Source organism: Lathamus discolor, chromosome 6, assembly GCF_037157495.1.
Source record: "Lathamus discolor isolate bLatDis1 chromosome 6, bLatDis1.hap1, whole genome shotgun sequence".
Lineage (NCBI taxonomy): Eukaryota > Metazoa > Chordata > Aves > Psittaciformes > Psittacidae > Lathamus > Lathamus discolor.
The window spans coordinates 89,996,651-90,015,017 of record NC_088889.1 but is presented as its reverse complement, the minus strand read 5'-3'; the positions used below and the strand labels follow the sequence as shown (position 1 = coordinate 90,015,017).

Below are 18,367 nucleotides of genomic sequence, written 5' to 3'. Positions count from 1 at the left end.
TGGCACCGTTACTGTATGGTTTGGGGTTTGTTTGCAGACAGATTGGGAACCTTCTGGTGGCTTCATGGTGAATGGGTTTAGCAGAGCATCGCTCATTAGCTCAGGTTAAGAGCACTGCAGCTTGGTACTTCAACCAGGTTGGATGTGTGCTGATGGTTGGAGCTTCCAGAAACTCTCCTCTCTAAACCTTTGACCTGTTCAGTCACACCAAATGTTAAAAAGGCCCCAAATTAACGTAGAGAAATGGGTTCAGGTACTTCTCTGGGTTTATTATGCACATTTAATGGCTTGAACATCGAGTAGGTTGGTACCAAATCCAGGAGAATGAGCTCTCCTGGAGGAGCATCGCAAATCCCTTTCAGAAGGATTGCCCGTGCTCTTCCCAGCCTGTCTGTGCTTGCGAGTTGCTGCCTGTCTCATGTTTGATTTCGTAGCCACATCACAACAGGCAATTCTCTCATGCAAGAAAGGGAGGCTGGCCTATACAGCTGAGAACATCATCAGAAGAGTTCTGTCTGAGGTGGGAGTCACCAGATTGAGCTTATACTTATTGCTTTCCAGTTTATGTGCTAAGCCTGGAGGCCTTCCCGTGTGCTTCCTGTGATGCCTTCAGCTTTCATTTGAACACCGTGTTTCATCTTTTGTTCTGTTTTTGAATGGAGGAACCACCAGATGTGGGTTGTTGCTCGCTCAGCTCTGCCTTCCTGCCTGCACCTCCTCCTTGCCCAGATGAAAGCTGAAAGCCCTGGGTTCATCCAATATTGGGAAATAAGGCCAAAGGAGCACTTTTTAGAAGAAGAAAACCGAGATGGAGAAAGCTGCACTGACAGAACATGAGAAATTCAGATTAGTCATCTGTGTGCCACCAACTATTGCCATTACGTGCTTCCTTGATCCCAACTTGCTTCTGAAATACATGTAAAACCATTGCTGATCTGGGACTTCCATCCTTTCACTGGCACCAGGCAGCTTTGCATCCTCCCCTCCTGATGCATCAGGCTTAGCCTCCCGTTTACTGCCCTGCCTGCTCCTGAAGCCTGGGTGAAACCCACAGGAGAAGACACATTTAAGTGCTCTGCTGGGCTGTGGCCAGAGCTGGTCAGGTTTACAGACGGGCTTGATCAAGTGCTAAACCCCTGAATTCTGTCCATAAAGCTTAAGTTCAAGAGGCCCATCAGTGCCCTGAAGAAAAAGCCTCTTCCCTGCAGCCCGCTCAGGAGCAGACACCAAAAGGAGCTGCTTCAAATCCAAATGGTTTCTATCAAGATTTAAAGCCTGGTTCACTGAGGCTCTTAACAGCCTTCACCTCACTCTGGTGGTGGCCATCACTCTCCATTGCAAACATCCACCATTTACCCTGAGTTAAAAGCAGCCAAAAAGCCCTCCACAAGCTCATTCCATCACCCAGGTCAGTATTTGTTCTCCTTTGGCTTCCTGCTCAGGCCAGGGGGAATCCCTCCACAGTGGGTTGGGGGTCAGATCCCAAACTCCCCAAGTGCTGGTGTTGCCCTGGGTACCCTGATACCTTCATGGTGCTTTGCACGTACCCTTGCTTTGAACGTGAGTCTGACATCCAAGAGCTCTCCCAGCTCTGCTTTCCCAATCAGCTCTTCTGCTCCACCGGCAATAACACTCGGTAAGAGCCAGGGTTGAGCATCCGTGCCCCCAGCAAAACACACTTTGGTTTTCCTACATGGCAGGGGTGGATGCGGTAAGTTGGAAGCATCCCTGATGCTGAGCACAGCCCGGTGTGTGTCTGCCCACCATGGGCATTGTAGGTCTCGTTTGTGTCTGTGCACACTGAAAAAGAACCCAAGAGGCTGATTTTGAGGTGTTTTCCCCAAAGCTTTGCTAACATCCGTGTACATCCCATGTTCGTCTTCCCTGGTGATTCGCCAACACGTCCTTTTGGAAGCAGTGAGTGGTGCCTCAGTGTGTTTATTAGACAGGGAAACCAGCGGAATTATCTCTCAAGGAAAGACCGTAGTTTACTGCAATCCTTCCAAATCGCTTTAACATCTTTTTTTCTTCTATTAGAAGACATTGCTAAATAAATACCCTTTTGGAGACCTGATGCATCAGGAGATAAGGTGATGGGCTGCAACTCTGTTTCCCTTGGCTCAAACTCCGCTGTTCCCGGCAGGCACATCCCTCCATGGGGGCTTGTATGGGTCAGTGCTGGGGACACAACCACTGCTCAGCATAGGTCATGTCATCTGATGAGCTTTTGGTTATAACTGCATCCTCTGGTCCTGTAAGCCTTTATGCCAGTGAAATCCAGCGTGGAGAGTGGCATCGTGCCCTTCTCCTTTGCATCATGCCTACCAGCAGCACATGGGCAGCACTCAGCAGCCTCTTGTGTTTGCCACTGTCATGAATTTACTCCAGCAAACTGGAGAGGGAGGTGATGAATTTGAGCTCTTTACCTCCTTAAAAACTCCTTTCTGTTTAGACATAATTACCGAGCCACTTCTAAGAAAGGCTCCATTGATTGCAGAGCTGAATTAGCATTTGGTTGCGCTGGCTCCGGCAGCCGCCTGCACTGATCCACGAGCACTTCATGAGCATTAACGTATTTAAAGTGTAAATTGCAACTCCTTTCTCATTTTCCAGCATGAAACTTGGTGGGGCAAAGGCTCGTGGCTTCTCTGAGCAGCTCCAGTGCCCGCACAACAACCAGAGTTGATGGCAGGTATAAAGAATGGAGTGAGGCTGCCCTGTTTTAGAAGGAAATCTGGGTGCTCCCGTGCTACAGTGATGCTGCAGGCTGGGGATTACAAGGATGGGTTGGAAATCTGGCTGTGGTGGAGCTGTCAGTGCCTTGGGGCAGAATTGGGCCAGTAAAGACACTGAAGTTTAGGGACCCGCTGCCTGGAAGTTTTGCTCTTGCCCTTGGCATCAATGGGAATTGGATTTGGCAAAACAGCTGGAGGAGCATCACTGCCTGGTGCAGGAGGTGGCTGCGGGATGGGGAGGTAGGTTCCTTCATCCCTCCATCTGTACTCAAGCTGTTTTCCCCTAGTTACAAAATATGATTGGTAACCTTTCCCTTCACTGCAAAATGCTGCTTTTCCAGGTGAAATACAATAGAGTTTGGGGTGGGGGTTTTTTGCAGTAACAAACTGGGCTTTTCAGGGTTTACACCCCAGCAGGTATTTGGGCGTCTGCCCATTCTCAAAGCATCTGGGGTCATGAACAAGCCAGGATTTGGGAATGGCTTTGCTTGGCCCATCCTGGGTCAGAACCAAGGAGATGCTTACCCAGCCCCTCAGCTGCTCCTCTCTCAGCTGTCAGTGCTCATCACTAACGATCAGGGGCTTAATGAAGCACGAGGAAGCTGGATGCTCTCCAGCCAGGTCTGCTCAGGAGGGCAAAGGAGAAGCTACACCCATGTTCCTCATGGTTGCAAGCCCAAATTGCTTATCCCTGCCCTGGGCTCTGCTCCTCTGCAGGCAGCACCAGGACCCCTACAAGGGATGGGGGTCTCTGCACCCATCTGCTGCCCGTGAAGAGGAGCATCCTCCCGCTGATACTGGGGGTCTCCAGGCTGTGCAAGCTGAGGTAGGAAAGCTGGGGGACCAAGGGGGTGAAAGCTCTGCCCTCTGTGCGCCGTCCCTGCAGCTCCTGCTCGTCGTCGAGCTCATTTCTCATGTGTCAGAATAATGCTGGTTTGTCTGGGTTGCAACCACTGCAGGGGGAATTTTTACAAAGCTTTCTTTTATTGCTCTGGGGGGGGGGGAGGCAGCCCAATGACTTTTCTATTAATATCAAGCTTTGTAGGTCTTCTGTTTGCTTGGTGTGTTTACAGAATCTCTTCTTTTGGATCCAAACTGCTTGTGAGTGTCCCTTTGCGTGCGTGTTAAAATAGATCATGGTTTCATTCGCTGCGTTGTGGGGAGGACGTGAAGCAATTTCACTTGTCAGCCCTGAGCAGGAGATGGATGGGGCCATTCCCCGATGGGTCACCACCATCCAGGGAGGGGGAGCACAGCAGCTTGCCCCCTCTTAGTGCTCAGCGGGGAGGATCTGACTGGGGTGATAGGTTTTAAATGAAAAACTAATGCGGAAAGAAGAGCCTTGTTGGGATCCAGATGATTTATGCACTGACTCGTTGCATGCCACCCTGGCTGGGTCTGTCTGAAGGGCCCTCCAGCCAGCACTGATATTTGGGGATGTAGTTTGGAATAAAGCAGGGGAAGAAAGCCCATCTCCAGCAGTATCTTTACCGTGGGCTCCCCGGCCTGTCCTGCTTTAAGCTGGCTGAACTGTGTCAACAGGAAGGAAGGATCAGGCCCTTGGTGGGATGTGTACCCATGGAGGGAAATGTGAGCATCGCTTTCTGCTTTCAGATGGGCTTTTGAGGAGCTGCTTTCCAGCTACAGACGTGTCCTCCTCTAAGACTGTGAGACCCTGTGGTGCCATCACAGCCCCAGTGCTTGGCCCTTCCTCCCTATGTGTAGCTCTGAGGTAGGTGGGAGATGGACTTGGCTCATTCGGCATCTGCTGTCACCCAAACTATCTATGCAGCACGGCCTGGCTATTGCAAGCCAGGAAAAAATAACTGAGATAATGCAGCAATGCATCTCCATTCCTCCAGGATGCAGCTGGAGCCACAGGCTGACTGGATTCTCCAGATTTCCTTCGCCCCATCCTGCCCCATTCCCTCAGGATCTGCTCCTCCTTCCCCTTTCCTTTTCCTCTGTCCTCCTGACCCTGTTGCTTTGTTAGCAGTGCAGGTGTTAATCAGCATTACAGTAATGAGGAACCCAGGTGGGGAGCACACTTGGTGCTGCTGAGGTTGGGATGCCCAGGGCTGACAGTCCCCAAACTAGATGCAGCGCTGAGCAGCACAGAGCATCCTTACCAGGCTCTGCTCATCAGTGCTGGTGGTTAAAAAACAATGAAGAAAAGGCCCCAAAAACCAAATCAACAACAAAACCCTGAAACTGTTTTGTACCATAACTTAAAATAATAATAATAAAAGGAAAGCAATAATCTGTGGCTGCGGAGGAATCTCGCTCTCGATTAGAGCTTGGCTAGGCAAAGGGGTGGCGAGGTCAGGGTTACAGACTGCGTGTCTGAACCTTATGTGGCCTGAAAGTCTGCTGGGGATTGGCTCATGCTCCCTCAGCGCACAGGCGATGGCCAGCACTCGTCCCGGTTTAATGTCATCTGCATCTTGAGATGCGCTGTTTGTTTTGATCATATTCCAGTTGGAGGCAGAAGCAAGAGATAGCCGAGGCAAGCAGAGAGCAAAATTAAGGTTGTTCTGGGGTTTTCCTGGCTTGCAGGAGCCTGGCTGTGCTGATGTGGTCAGCGAGGGCAGCTGTTCGGGTTGCAGATGGCAGCAGAAGTCATTTCCAAGGAGCTTTGCCCCTTCCCATTGCAGCATCCTCATCCCAGAGCCATTGGGCATCCCCTCACTGTGATCCCCACAGTGGTATTTCAGTCCCTGGCTGAGTGGGAGTGAGTGCCTGGAGGATGTGCACAAGGAGGTTGGTTGAGGCTCCCAGGATTTGGGAGCAAAGGTGGGATTCAGAGGCTGCACTGCTTTTATTATGCAATGTTATGTATTTGGGGCAGAGCAAACATTTGCAGAGGTGCCTGGAAATCAGCTTCTAACCGAGGCATTCACTTGTATGGGCAGGCTCTTCCTGCAAGGACAAAAGGAGTTGGTATTTGCAACCCAGCCACTGCAGCTGCATAAAAGGTGTTCTTCCATCAATCAGAACAATAACGTGATCCAAGCCAATAGGTCTGACCCCCGCTAGAGCCAGCCCTGGGGCCTTGCAGTGGGTCCCACGTAGATCTGGGCACTGTGAGGATGATAACCAGGCACTTGCACGTTGGTTTTGCCCTGGGTGACGCAATGCATGTATTACCATGGACCAGGATAACTTGGTTTCTTTCTATCCCCCTATCCCAACCTCCTTGTGATAGCTGGTCAAGAGAGAGGCACTGAAGAGGTGTCTCGGTTGAGTTTGGAGGTGATCAGCAAGCACTGCCAGGATGCTGGTAGTGACATGCTTCCAGCAGAGTAGACTGTAGAGCAGAGGAATGGGGGAATCAAAAGACTCCATGCTGACAGAGTTTCTAAACACATGTGTGATTGATGAGCACCGCATAGCTGGGGGTACCCGGACTGGAGGATCCAGATCTGGAGGCAGATGCTCTGTATATCCCATAACCTCAAGAAGTCCCTTGTAAAATCATCATGCTCTATTAACAAGCTTCTGATCCAGCTCTGGGTTCAGTTCCAACAAGCTGTGCTGAAATACAGGGATCTGCAATGGCTAAAGCAGCTTGCACTGTGTGGCTTTGTCCCCCAAGTTTCTGTAGCCAGTCCTGTGAGGCAGCTCCCAGGAGGAAAGTTGAGACCATGTTCCTGTTTTATGGGTTAGGTGCATCTGGGATCAGTTGTTATCTCCAAAGTGCTGCATCCGAAATGTGCCTCATTTCCTTTGGCATTAAGGGCTGCATTTGTCATCCCAGCACCGACTACGGCTCAGACGAACGGGAATAGAAGTGGAAAGTTGCGCCAAGGAGGAAAAGCACATAGAGAGGATGAAAGAGCATTTTGGGTGAGATGCATGTAAATGCATTACTCATGCAAAGAAGCCATTAAAGATCATGAGGCTCTTGGATACCACAGGAGTGAGGCTGGAAAGTCCCAGGATAGAAAAGCCACAAAGAACATTGTTGTGAAAGTGGGGGGAATGTATTTGTATTTGCATTATAACTGCTAAACCGCAGGGAGAGCAGATGATTGTCACAGCTCCTGGATGAATTTAGCCATCCAGAGCCACATGTCCCCTTGTACCATCCCAAGGGAAGGGGTAAGGACCAATGCAGCCCTGGGTGTCAATGGGAAATATTTGTCCAGGCATCCAAACCTGCAGCAGGGACAAACATGGTTTGTTTGAGCTCTCAAGCAGGATTTCCAGTTGGCTTTGCTGCAGGCCAGCAACTCCCTTGCAAAGTCCTTTTGTTGGTGATGTTCATAGGATGCTGTGCAGAGGGGACCGCTCGAAGGCATCTGAGCTGCGTGGCATCCCCAGGAAGCAGCAGTTCAGGTCCAGCTCCCATTTGGAGCGAAGGTTCAGGTTTCAGCTGTTATTTCTCTGGTGTTCATTCAGGCTTGGTGAGGTGCCACTGGGATGTCTTTCCTCATTCACCAGTTAATCCAGGGCAGCAAGGCAGAGAGGAAGCGCTGAGGCATCCAGCCAAACGCAGGTTGGTCAGGGGGAACCTGCCCACAGAACACAAATGCTAATCTAGCACTGTACAAAGGTTTCGGGGAGGGTGAGAAAGGTGGGAGATGAAGGTTGATTCCAAAGTCCCTTACAGCACGCTGCGACACTGCTGTGACCAGCAGCATCCTGCACTGGGATGCTGGGATGTCTCCTCTTGGCACCATGGTGTCCCTGAGCGCACAGTGTCCCCATCCCCTGTGACAAAGCAGGTCACCCCATCATTCATGTCCTTTGCCTCCTGAGATTATTGTCATTTGGGGAGTTACCACATTGCAGCCATGGGACACCGACTTATTTAAAGCACTTAAGTAGAAGATCAGTAGCTGCTAATACAGCTTAGTTTAAATGTGAGCTCGTTTAAATGTCAGTCTAAACTGCCCCTTGAATCAAAGCTGCTTAAATTATGCTGACATCTAATTGCCTCTATTCATCAGAGGAGTGATCCATGGATCCAAGGGTTTGAGAGGGGATTTGATTTCATTTTCCCCACTTTTTGTCCAATATTACAGTCAGGAATAAACAACCCCAACACCTCTTTGCTCCCCAGTAACACCCTCTTTGAACAGAGCAGCTCAATCCATCACACGGCAGCACTGAGATACGTAAGTTTTATCTCTTTGTGATGGATGTGGCTGCTTATGCAAATCTATCACAAGAAGCACTCCGCTCTTTGGGAACAGGACTTCAGCTTCCTGCAGCTGAATTAACACATGGAGCTGTCCTGGATGGGAAGAGCAAGCATGGAGGTTGTATTGGGGCAGAACTTGGGAGATCCCAGGGTCGGTGCAGTCATTCCTAAAGCTCGCTGTTGTAGCAGATACGTCTCTTAGGCACTGAGGATGAGCAGGCAGTGAATGGGAAGCAGTGGAAGGCCCTGAAATCCCATGTGCTTAAAGTGGTTGGAGTTATTATTGTCCTTTATCTTTGCCACTTGATACCTTGGTTCATTCTCTGTATATCCAGGCCTATGCACAGCCTTGCTCATGATCCGCCAGGAGCTTGGTGAGCCACAAGGCTTGGCTGTGGCTCGTCTCAGGGCCAGGCAGAGCTGCTGCATTGAGGCTGTTGTATCCCAGAGGCAGGGAGGACCCAGGTTAACCCAGTGCTGTGGGGCTGGCTGAGCCACTGCAAACACGAATCTGTGCTTCTACTCAAAATCGGACTGCATCTCTTTCGGTTTGGATGCATCGAGGCGTTTGGCAGAGGCTAAAAGGCTTCCCAAGGCCAGTTACAGCTGTCCAGAGCCTGCACAGGGACCAGCTGAGCTTGAGCTGAGAGTTACAGTGAAAACACCTGAGCATCATCAGTGGGTTAAAAGGGCATTGCTTGTGCGGATCAGCCCCACTTCTTGGTCCTGTCCATCCTCTCCAGAGCAGCACATGGCGGGAGCAGATGTTATAGACACTAAGTCAGACGCATTCTGAAACCACCTCCCAAGCCCTGATGCTGTCATTTACCCTTTGCTCAGCCCCTGTGCACTAAATGCAGTGCCAGGCAGTGGCTGCTTCTCTGCTTCACTCAGTTGCAGTCGCAAAGTGTTTTCTGCCCTCTACTTCCCAAGTAATCCCAGGAAGGATTAGAAATATCATGGCATAAACCCATCCAGGAGCCATGTGGGTGCCCGGAGCTGGCCCTTGAATGGATTTTGTGCCCAGGTAAAGTGCAAAGGTGGGGAGAGCATCCAGGCAACCCCTACCCACAGCAGCAGCAAAGAGCAAGAGCCACAGTGGGACTGAATCCAGAAGCTATCAGAGCTATCAGAGTCAGTTTCTTCCCTTAAACAAACTTCATGCCTGTGTGCATCCCTGATTTTTACCTTTGTATTAGCATTCCCCAATTACCCAATGCTTTCTGGCTGGATGACATTTGGTATTGCTGTTTATTGACCCTGGGGACAGCAGCATTGACATTATTGCTACCAAGTGACATTTACACGGACACCGACGTCATATTGGTATCGATAACAGCAGCCAAGTTTATGGCACTGCATTAACTACGTGAGGCGAGGAGGGCAGCTCCTGTTATTGATGCCGGTGCTGTTGGAAACAGAAAAAGACAGTCGGTGTTAAGTTTGATTGACCCAATTTCTGGCAAAGCTGTTGCTGGGCTTTGGGAGCTGGTCTGGCTGAGCAATGGGGCTCGGGTACCAGGATGCTGCAATCCTGTCTGTGCCTCCTGCCTCCCTTCATATCATCCTCGTGCCCTGATGTTGACAGCATTGATTTTCTCTTGTGTGAGTGGAGAACCTGGTTTGTTCTGATGTGCTGAGGCCATTCGCTGTTCACTGGTGATGTTTGCTCTGTGACTCATCCCATTCCATGCTGGGTGGTGGGTAGCAGGACTCTGCTGCAGTGCTGAGCCCTCAGCTTCATAACCCTGGGCTGGATTAGAGTTCTTCCTCTACACCACACTTGTCTTGTGCTCATCCCATCCCATAGGCCATTTACTTTGCTATTGGTGTTATTACCATTATGATTATGACTGCTACTACTGTTATTATTATTTCTCCTTCAGTGCAAAGAGTGTTTTGGCTTTAGCCTGTGAAGTTCAGCCTGAAGCTGGTGGCCAGATCCTGCTTTATCTGAGGGTGCAACCATGCACCAAAAGTGCCGGGTCATTGGGCAGCTGGTGTCGGGGCTGGTTTTGAGGGTGTCACTGCTTAAATCACCCATGGAATGAGAGCTGGGTGAGGAAGGGCAGGGAGGGAACCAGAGCAATGTTGCTAAAGCACAACATCCCTCCTTGGCTGTTAAATACTTCATACCTTAGAGTAGAATCATAGAAGGGTTTGGGTCGGAAAGGACCTTAAGATCATCCAGTTCCAACCCCCTGCCATGGGCAGGGACACCTCACACTAAACCATCCCACCCAAGGCTCTGTCCAACCTGGCCTTGAACACTGCCAGGGATGGAGCACTCACAACTTCCCTGGGCAACCCATTCCAGTGCCTCACCACCCTAACAGGAAAGAATTTCCTCCTTAGATCCAATCTAAACTTCCCCTGTTTCAGTTTGAACCCGTTACCCCTTGTCCTGTCACTGCAGTCCCTGATGAAGAGTCCCTCCCCAGCATCCCTATAGCCCCCTTCAGATACATTGCTGGGGGAGAGCCCAGTACTTGTCTAAATCATGCCCTGAGTTTCTGCTTTGTTTGCCATTGGAACAGTCATTACTTTTAGTGGTGGCTGGTTCTGGCGCAGACACTGACCACACTGGCCCTCACAAACCATCCCTCCAAACCTCTCTCTTCACTGATACTTCCTATCTGTCTTTAAAGGGGCATTTTTCTTACCTGCCACGTGATGCTTCTGCAAAGGTGAATTCATTTCCTTGCTTTTTCTCCAAAGCACTTTTCCCCTGGCTGGATAGATGAGGCAGAGAAGACAAAGTCATCCTTTGCTCTTTCTTTTCAGGATTCCAGCTGAGTTCGGTTTCCCAAGGGTTGTGGTTTAGAGGCAGCAAGCTGATGGAGCAATTTAGCTGAGTGCAGGCTGGGAATGGCTAGGAGCACACATAGGGAAAAGGCAAATGGGATGCAAAGGTGTTTCAAGGGGAATTGCAGCCCTTGAGTGGCCTCATCTTTGTACTGACCTTCCTCAGAAGGGGATGATGATGCTGCGATGTTTGTCACCTGCGTGGTCCCCTGTGGGTGACAACTCCTGCTCCTTGTTCAGCACCAAGGGCATGGAGGAAGGGTGCTTGCCGTCCTCAGCCCATCTAATTCACCAGGATAACTGGGAGAAGCCATGCTTGATCCAGACCTACCGACACACCAGCTGCACGAGGTATTTGCTCAGCATGGCATTTTCCCTGTGGGAAAAGCACGTTTGCATTTACCCATGGACAGAGAACAAAAACCAGAAGTAAAATGAAGCCCAGAAGCACTGCTCCATCACTTCATACAATGTGTGAGATGAACTCGGTGAGGGCAGGAGTGGTGGCAGGCAGCTGGTGAACCGCATCTCCCCCATCCTCTCCCCATACACCTCTTCCACATCACCCACCACCCAGCTGGTACAGCAGATATTTAGGGTTCAACCTCCCAGGGTTCATCCCCAGCAGCATCCCTATGGGATGCCAGGCTGCAGCTCAGAGTTGCCATGACACTGAGCTGCCCCCAAGGATGCAGCTATGGCTTTGTGCCCTCCAGGACCCGTTTCCCAAGTATTCAGTGCCTCACCCACACACCCGTCTCTCTCCATCAATTACCTGCTCTGATTGCTCACCCTCACATGTCACTGCTTAGGTAGGTGCTTATATGTATTTTAATCAAGTGAGTCAGCCAGGCAGAGGGAACTAAGCAAAACGCTGTTTCTGTCTTTGTCTCCTTGCTGGGTGAATGATGTCTGGGAATTTAGTGAGCACGAAGCACTCTCATTTGGGTGGATGTGGTGGCTGAACAGGTTGTGATGTGTTTAGAGATCATTTGGGTTTATTTCAGGTGAAGTTCAAGTGCTCAAGGCCAGGTTTGATGGGGCTTGGAGCGCCCTGCTCTAGTGGACAGTGTCCCTGCTTGTTGCACGGGGTTGGAACTGGATGCGGTTAAGGTCCTTTCCAACCCAAACCAGTTGGTGATTCTAAGTGGTAGGGACTTGATCACTGGCCCTGGCCCCAGATCTTTGTGCAGCATCAATCAGGAATGGCACCTTTGAATTCTGGAGGGGTTTTATCAGTATATAAACAGCAGGAACAGAGGCTTTCCTGGATGGCCTGAACCTGCTGCTCAAGGGCTTTCAAGTGCAGGCATCACAGGCAAGGAATCCAAGCTAACCATCACTCCTTTGCATGATCCAGCCCATGGACCCAGCGTGGTTCCAGCTGCACAACTTCAGCCACACAATAGAACCGTCCTATCACACAAGCGAGGATCCAGAGGGCAGCTTCAGCAGTGCTGAAGTCCGTTTATGTCACTTGAATCAATACAACCTTGTTTGCTCTCGGGATGTCTCCCAGCAGTTGACAACGCACTAAACCCATTTACTGTCATCTCCCCGGACATTAACAGGCACTCATGTAACACGGGCAGAGGAGGTGGTTTTTCCGTGGTGGTTCATGGCAGCGGGCTGATGTGGGAAGGTTTTCCTTTGGGATTGGGAGTAGCAATGGTTTGTGTTGCCTTGATTTCCCTGCGGAGGGAGGTGCAAGGTCTGTTGGGACAGGCTCATCCTGGGGAGGCACAGGGCAGGGAAGAGCATTTGGGGTTTAGAGATCCTGGTATTACACTCGGAGAGCAGCAAGAACGGGGTGGGGATTAGCGTTGCATTGACTGCACCGCATCAGGAGGCAGCTCTTGTGCACCCCTCAAGGTCCTTTTATGCCTGTATCATCCTTTTGGTTTGAAGTTTAATCCCCAATAGCTGCGACTCGCTGCACCGCCTGTCTCGTAACAGCCTTACAAAGCTGTGACAACAGGCAGGGAAGATGAAGCTGTCTGACAAATGACACATGACAAGGACTTGGAGTTAACTGCCTTTAAATTCATTATGGCACCAAAAGAGTGGCTTGAGCAAGGTGAATGATTTAAGGTGCATAATAAGATGGGTTTAGCCTCCTTTTACTGCTGGTGGATGATCTGTGAACAAGCTTTGATCTCTGCATTACAGTTATTACCCCGATTTGGCAGTAAGGGTGCGTTATTCGAGGACCACTGGCCATTTCCAGCAGTGGCTTGGTTGCACACAAGCACTTTTTCCCTATTGCCAGGACAAATGCCAACATCTTGATGCTTTCAAAGCAGACACCTTCAGTGCAAATACTGCTTCCAGCCGCCCGGAGTGCCGGAACCAAAGAGGAGGCATTCAAAGGGCACATGGGAGCTGAACATCACTTTGCAGCAAGTCTCTGGTTTGCAGAGAGATGTGGTCATGCAAAGGTCTCAGGAGCTGCAGGAATTCTGTGTTGTGTGATGACGAGCACAGGTTTGGGATGCCCTGACCACGTGTACGGCACATCTGGGATGTCCAGGGCTGCAAGGTGCCTTGCTTCATCCAGAAATCACCTCCCGAAGCCAGATCCAGGAGCTCTGCCCCCAGATCAGGTCCTTTGATATCTGGCTGGGCAAAGCAAAGGGAATTACTCACATCTGGGGACAGAAGGACACATCCTGCAGCTGAACAGCTCAAGGTCCTGTTTGGGGCTGGTACCAGGTTGGATCCTGTTATGGTTATTCTACAGCAAGCTAATGGGATGCAATCATTCCAGTAACTCAGGCTAATCCTTACACAAGGATTCTCTGCAGTCAGCCCCATCGCCGCAGACGCAGACATGTGCCAACTTGGTGTCTTTCAGGATGAAGTATTGCTTCTGCTCTGCGTGTTTGTGGTGCTGTTGGGGAGCTGTGTATGTGTGTGTATATATATATACACATATATATACATATATATATATATTCTTCTTTTTAAGTTGATTGATTAAAGCTATTTTTAGGGCCCAAACTGCACTGGATCATTTGGGTTCATTTGCTTATGAATTGTAAAACAAAATGAGGCATCTGCACTTCATAAATATATATATACACACACGTATATATGCATATAGATATTATATGGATATTATATATATTATATGAATTATATATTATATATTATATGAAGCTGCACTTCACATTTATATCTATATATGTATATATGTGTATATATATATACACACATATATATGTATATATATATATTTGTGAAGTGCAGCTGCCTCGTTTTGTTTTACAATTCATAAGCAAACGAACCCGAATGATCCAGTGCAGTTTGGGCCCTAAAAATAGCTTTAATCAATCAACTTAAAAAGAAGAATGTTCCTTAAAATGATGCCAGCACCAACCAGCGCTGCCTCTCGGGAATTTCATTCTGACTCATTTTTCCTTCCAGATCTGTTCTTTCTTTCTCTTTCTTTTTGTATTTCCCCCCTCCCTGTTCCTATTTACCAAATATCGCTGAGTTTGGACTGGTTTCGTTACTGAGCATCCAGGAGGAGAGGGATATAGCAGACTTTCAGAGCTATTTTTGTCGCTGGTGGCATGGAGAGATGGGAAGTGTTACTGTAATATGCCAGTATCTGGGCAGCACCCCTAAACACTGGCAAAACAGGCACCAGGTACTTTGAATTCAATACTTCTACACCAGAGCAGCTTCCCATCTGTACCCAAACCTTTGAGGGTGTCCCATTAAAGGACATGGACACACAGATTCAGTGGAAGTGCCGTGGGGCTCAATGGGATGAGGCATCAGCCGTGCCCCCCCATACCCTGCTCTCCCTCATCCCCATCTCCTTGTCCTGCAAGTGCTTTGATGCTCCATCGCTTTGCAGGAGCCCCATTCCCATTGCATGCAGTGGCTGCTTTGTGTTCTGACCAGACACATGGGCATCCCCATGTTTTGCTGGACCACTTGGATGGAGGACCAAGCCCCTTTCCCACCTCCCCAGTCTCTCCTCCTGAAGCCAGTTGCACTCTTGCTGCTACTGGGGGATGGATGCTTGGTTGGATGATTTACAAGCAGGTCCTTCGGTGTCCAGCCAGCCTTGTTTCTAAAGGCAAAAGAAGGCTGTGATTTCACAGAGGAACTGCATCCAGCAGGAGCCCCATCCTGCTGCTCTCTGATGAGCAGTGCATACCCAGCTCACCAAAAGCACTCTGAAAATCCCAGTATCTCCGGTGTGTGTGTGTGTGTGTATATATATATATATAATATGTGTGTGTGTGTATATTTAGTGTATTAGTCACATCTTAGACTATAAAAACTGAAACTTCAGTTGGCTGCTGCTTCTGTAAACATATGTTCTCCTTGTAACTATAACTCGGCTTTTATTGCTTTGTGCTCTTCCTCAGCATCGTGTGCCGTACGTATGGATAGAACAGTATTAATCACAATAGTGCCAAATCCAAGCCTTTAAAATATTGGGTTAAATCTCCAAAATCCCCTGACTGGCTTAAAAATAATAAGCTTATGTGAAAATAGCAAGCACCATGGTCTTGTCTTGCTGCTTTTCAGTTGCTGGGGGTTTAGGCTTTAGGCTTCTGCCTCTCTCCGATGTGGGCACTTAGAAATGAGGGTTGGGATTGGTGAGGGGAACTTTTAAATGAAGCTGAGACTGTTCCCTGTTCCTCATCATGAGGCATGGGATGAAAGCAAGAGGTTTGTGACACGGTCATGATGCGGTCCTGGCGTTATTTGATGTGTTTATTGCAGAAATGCTTTTAGAGTTAGAATGATGGATGGTCAAGATTATCTCCCTGAAAATGGGGAGGCTTAGTGAAGGAGACCACTTGTGTTAGGGTATGTCTGAGCCTGAGCTATACCCACGTCACTGGAGTTTCCTGTGCATTAGTTCGAGTGGGGAAATGATGGATGCAAAGAGATGGAGACACAAACCAGGGTTGCAGGTTTGGTAGCCTGTTCTGTACCTATGCAATGCTAAAAGAGATACCCCAAATCTGTTTTTCTAACAAGAGAAGCAGTTTATTTTTTCTTTCAATTTTATGTTTCAGAAACAAATTCATGTTGCATCACTGCAGTTAATTTTCCTTTCCTCTTTGGACCAAGAATCAGAGGTTTATGATGGGGAGGAATTGAGGGATGCTGGATTTGGTGTTCTTCAGTTCAGCAGAGTCACTCATTTCTTCTGCCTGCAGCCATCCATGTCGTGGTGTACAAACCACCTCTGGAGGAGATGGAGCCGTCAGGCCTGGCTGGGGCTGGTTTTAGAGATTAATTAGTTCTGGGCTTAAACCAGCTGAGCTAAGATGCAAAGTGCAGCGTGAGCGCTGTGAGCTCGGTGAGGACGCAGCTTATTTCTGCTTTTGCTTAGGTTTGTTGCCATAAACTCCATGGAATTAAGTCTCTTCTGAAGTTAAATGTGAGGGTTTGGATGCTGGTGTGTTCTCCCTCTGGGTTTCATCCTTGTGACCACTGGCTGGAAGTGTGCTGGTGACACCAGGGTCTGCCCTGTTCCTCTGCTCCTCAGTTTGGGGCCTGAGGTCAGCAATGCAAAAAGGCACAAGTGCACTGCTTCGAAAAGGGAAAGAGGGAAAGAATAAGTTAAATCAGAGGCCAAACATAAACTCGGCTTCAGGAAATGCCACGTTAAGAAGAACTGTTGATGCTGTGAAGCGCTGTACCACTGCAGGTGGCCTCGCTCCGCTCTGCATCCTAAGATGCAAAGCGACTCTGATGTCCTGTTCTGCTCCGGATCCACCAGACAGCAGTTTTAAAGACATTGTGTGGGTTTTTCTGTGTTTGTTAGCTGGTTTTCTGTGCCTTTCAACTTAATTAATCAGTAACGTCCTGAGGAGATGAGAGTCTTGCTGTGTTACTGCCTCAGTGACAGAGGAGCTGTGCCAAACCCTGCTGTCAGTGGCAGAGGGCAGGGGCTGAGGATGGAGGTAGGAGGTGCTGGAAGCTCTTTATCTGGACAGGACACATGCACAGCTCCTACACAGCTTTATTTTGGGTTGCCTGCTCCTCAAACACATCCTCTGGCACTAATACCAGTGGCTAAGTGATGTGGAGCCCATGAGTGGCCACCCAGCATAAAGTCTCTGCGCTGGGCTCCTGCCATGTGAGTTTACTGCTGAGTTTTACTTAAGCTTTTCTTGAGCTGCTTCAACACACCCTCGAATCCCCACCTCTTTCAAAATCAAGTCAAGGCCTTACCAGCTAACCTGGCATGGCAGAGGTCAATGGGAAAAGCAGGTCTTGCCCATGCTGAGGCATTTTATGGCACCGAGAGCTCTCCATCCTCAAGCCACTGGTCTTTCCTTGGAGGTGATTTCAGTAAAGCCCTGTGAAAAGCTGCTGGAGAGCATCAGGAGAGCATCAGCATCCCCCATTGCACTAACAGCAAGTGGGGCAACACCATTCTGGGACAGAGTCTGGTTTCTGTGTTGCTGCTTCTAAACCCAGGGCTTGATTTTAGTGTTAGAGACTACGCTGATCCCTCAGTGTGGTGCTGTGCAGCCAGAGCATCCCCTGGGCCGGCAGGACTCTGTTGCTCCCCAGCTCCTGCCCGAAGGGAATTAGAGCTCATCCCAGACGCACCCTGGAATCTGTGGCAGAGGAAGAGATATTAAACAAACCTTTATCTCTGCCTGCAGCGGTTAGCCTGGATCTCCCCTTTGCATCTTCTTCCTTTCAAAGCTAGTTGGGAACTTGGCTGCTTTTAAACCAGGTGATGCTTTGGTGGCCTCGAGAGCAGTGGTTTCCATGGTAACTCAAAAGTACCCGTTTTTGCGCAGTCATGGTTTTAGTGGGTCACAGCCACTGATACAGATCCTGAGCAGGAGCCCATATGGCTGAGTTTGGTGTTACCATCCCACACCTTCCTTGACCTCCTGGTTGCAAGGGAGCCAGGCAGGGTGTGCACAGTGCTGTAGGGTAACCCATGAGGCTGTTCCCTGCTGTAGGACTTGTCTCCAGCCACATCTTTGCTATTGGTGATGGCACAACCCAGTGTGGGGCTGCTCTCGGATTTCTTTATCATAGAATGGTTTGGGAAGGAGGGCACCTTAAAGCTCATCCAGTTCCAACCCGCTGCCACAGGCAGGGACACCTTCCACTAGAGCAGCTTGCTCAAAGTTGCATCCAACCCTGCTTTCTTCTCTCTTTTTGACTTCCGGGTGTTTCCCCATCATTATCAGAATGGGGATTTTCTTTCTTGATGGGCATTCTGAACCGGCCCAGTGGGAAGGATGCTGTGCAAAAGCGCCCTCTCTAATCCCACCCTGCAAACCAGCATCACCTCCTGCTGCCCAGGGGGTTTGCTTCAGGGCATCTCCATGTGGCTACTGAAGACTGCATAGCAAGGGGGAAGCTATGGAAAGGCCAAGAGGACAGTGGTTAAATCACAGCTTTTGGAGCTCCTCCAGAGCCAGGAGCAGGGAATGGAGGAATGAATTGAAATTCCCTTGAATGTCTGTGCACCGGAGGGAGGGAGGATTAGTCCCGTTAGGGCAGAGCGCTCAGGGTAATCCCGCTTTTGAATTAGGGATTTCACTGTCATTAATCTGATGTGAAAATAAATAGGGCAGGAGCTTAATGCCTTTGAGGGGACTGCAGGCACAGGAGCAGGACTGCAGGGGCTGAGCAGGGATAGGACCTTTCAGCTCAGACCCTTCCAGCCGCATCT

General features: G+C 49.5%; 1 protein-coding gene and 1 long non-coding RNA gene across 3 annotated transcripts in view; both read left to right on the top strand.

The window, feature by feature from the left end:
• The window catches only part of CACNA1H (calcium voltage-gated channel subunit alpha1 H), a 235,124-nt gene that overhangs the window by 96,313 nt on the left and 120,444 nt on the right, over positions 1 to 18,367 (top strand). The gene's annotated exons all lie outside the window — the stretch shown is intronic.
• LOC136017876 (uncharacterized) lies at positions 3,367 to 4,978 on the top strand. Its single transcript, XR_010614130.1, has 3 exons — positions 3,367 to 3,561; positions 4,350 to 4,467; positions 4,598 to 4,978. It is a non-coding gene; the product is annotated as an uncharacterized LOC136017876 (long non-coding RNA).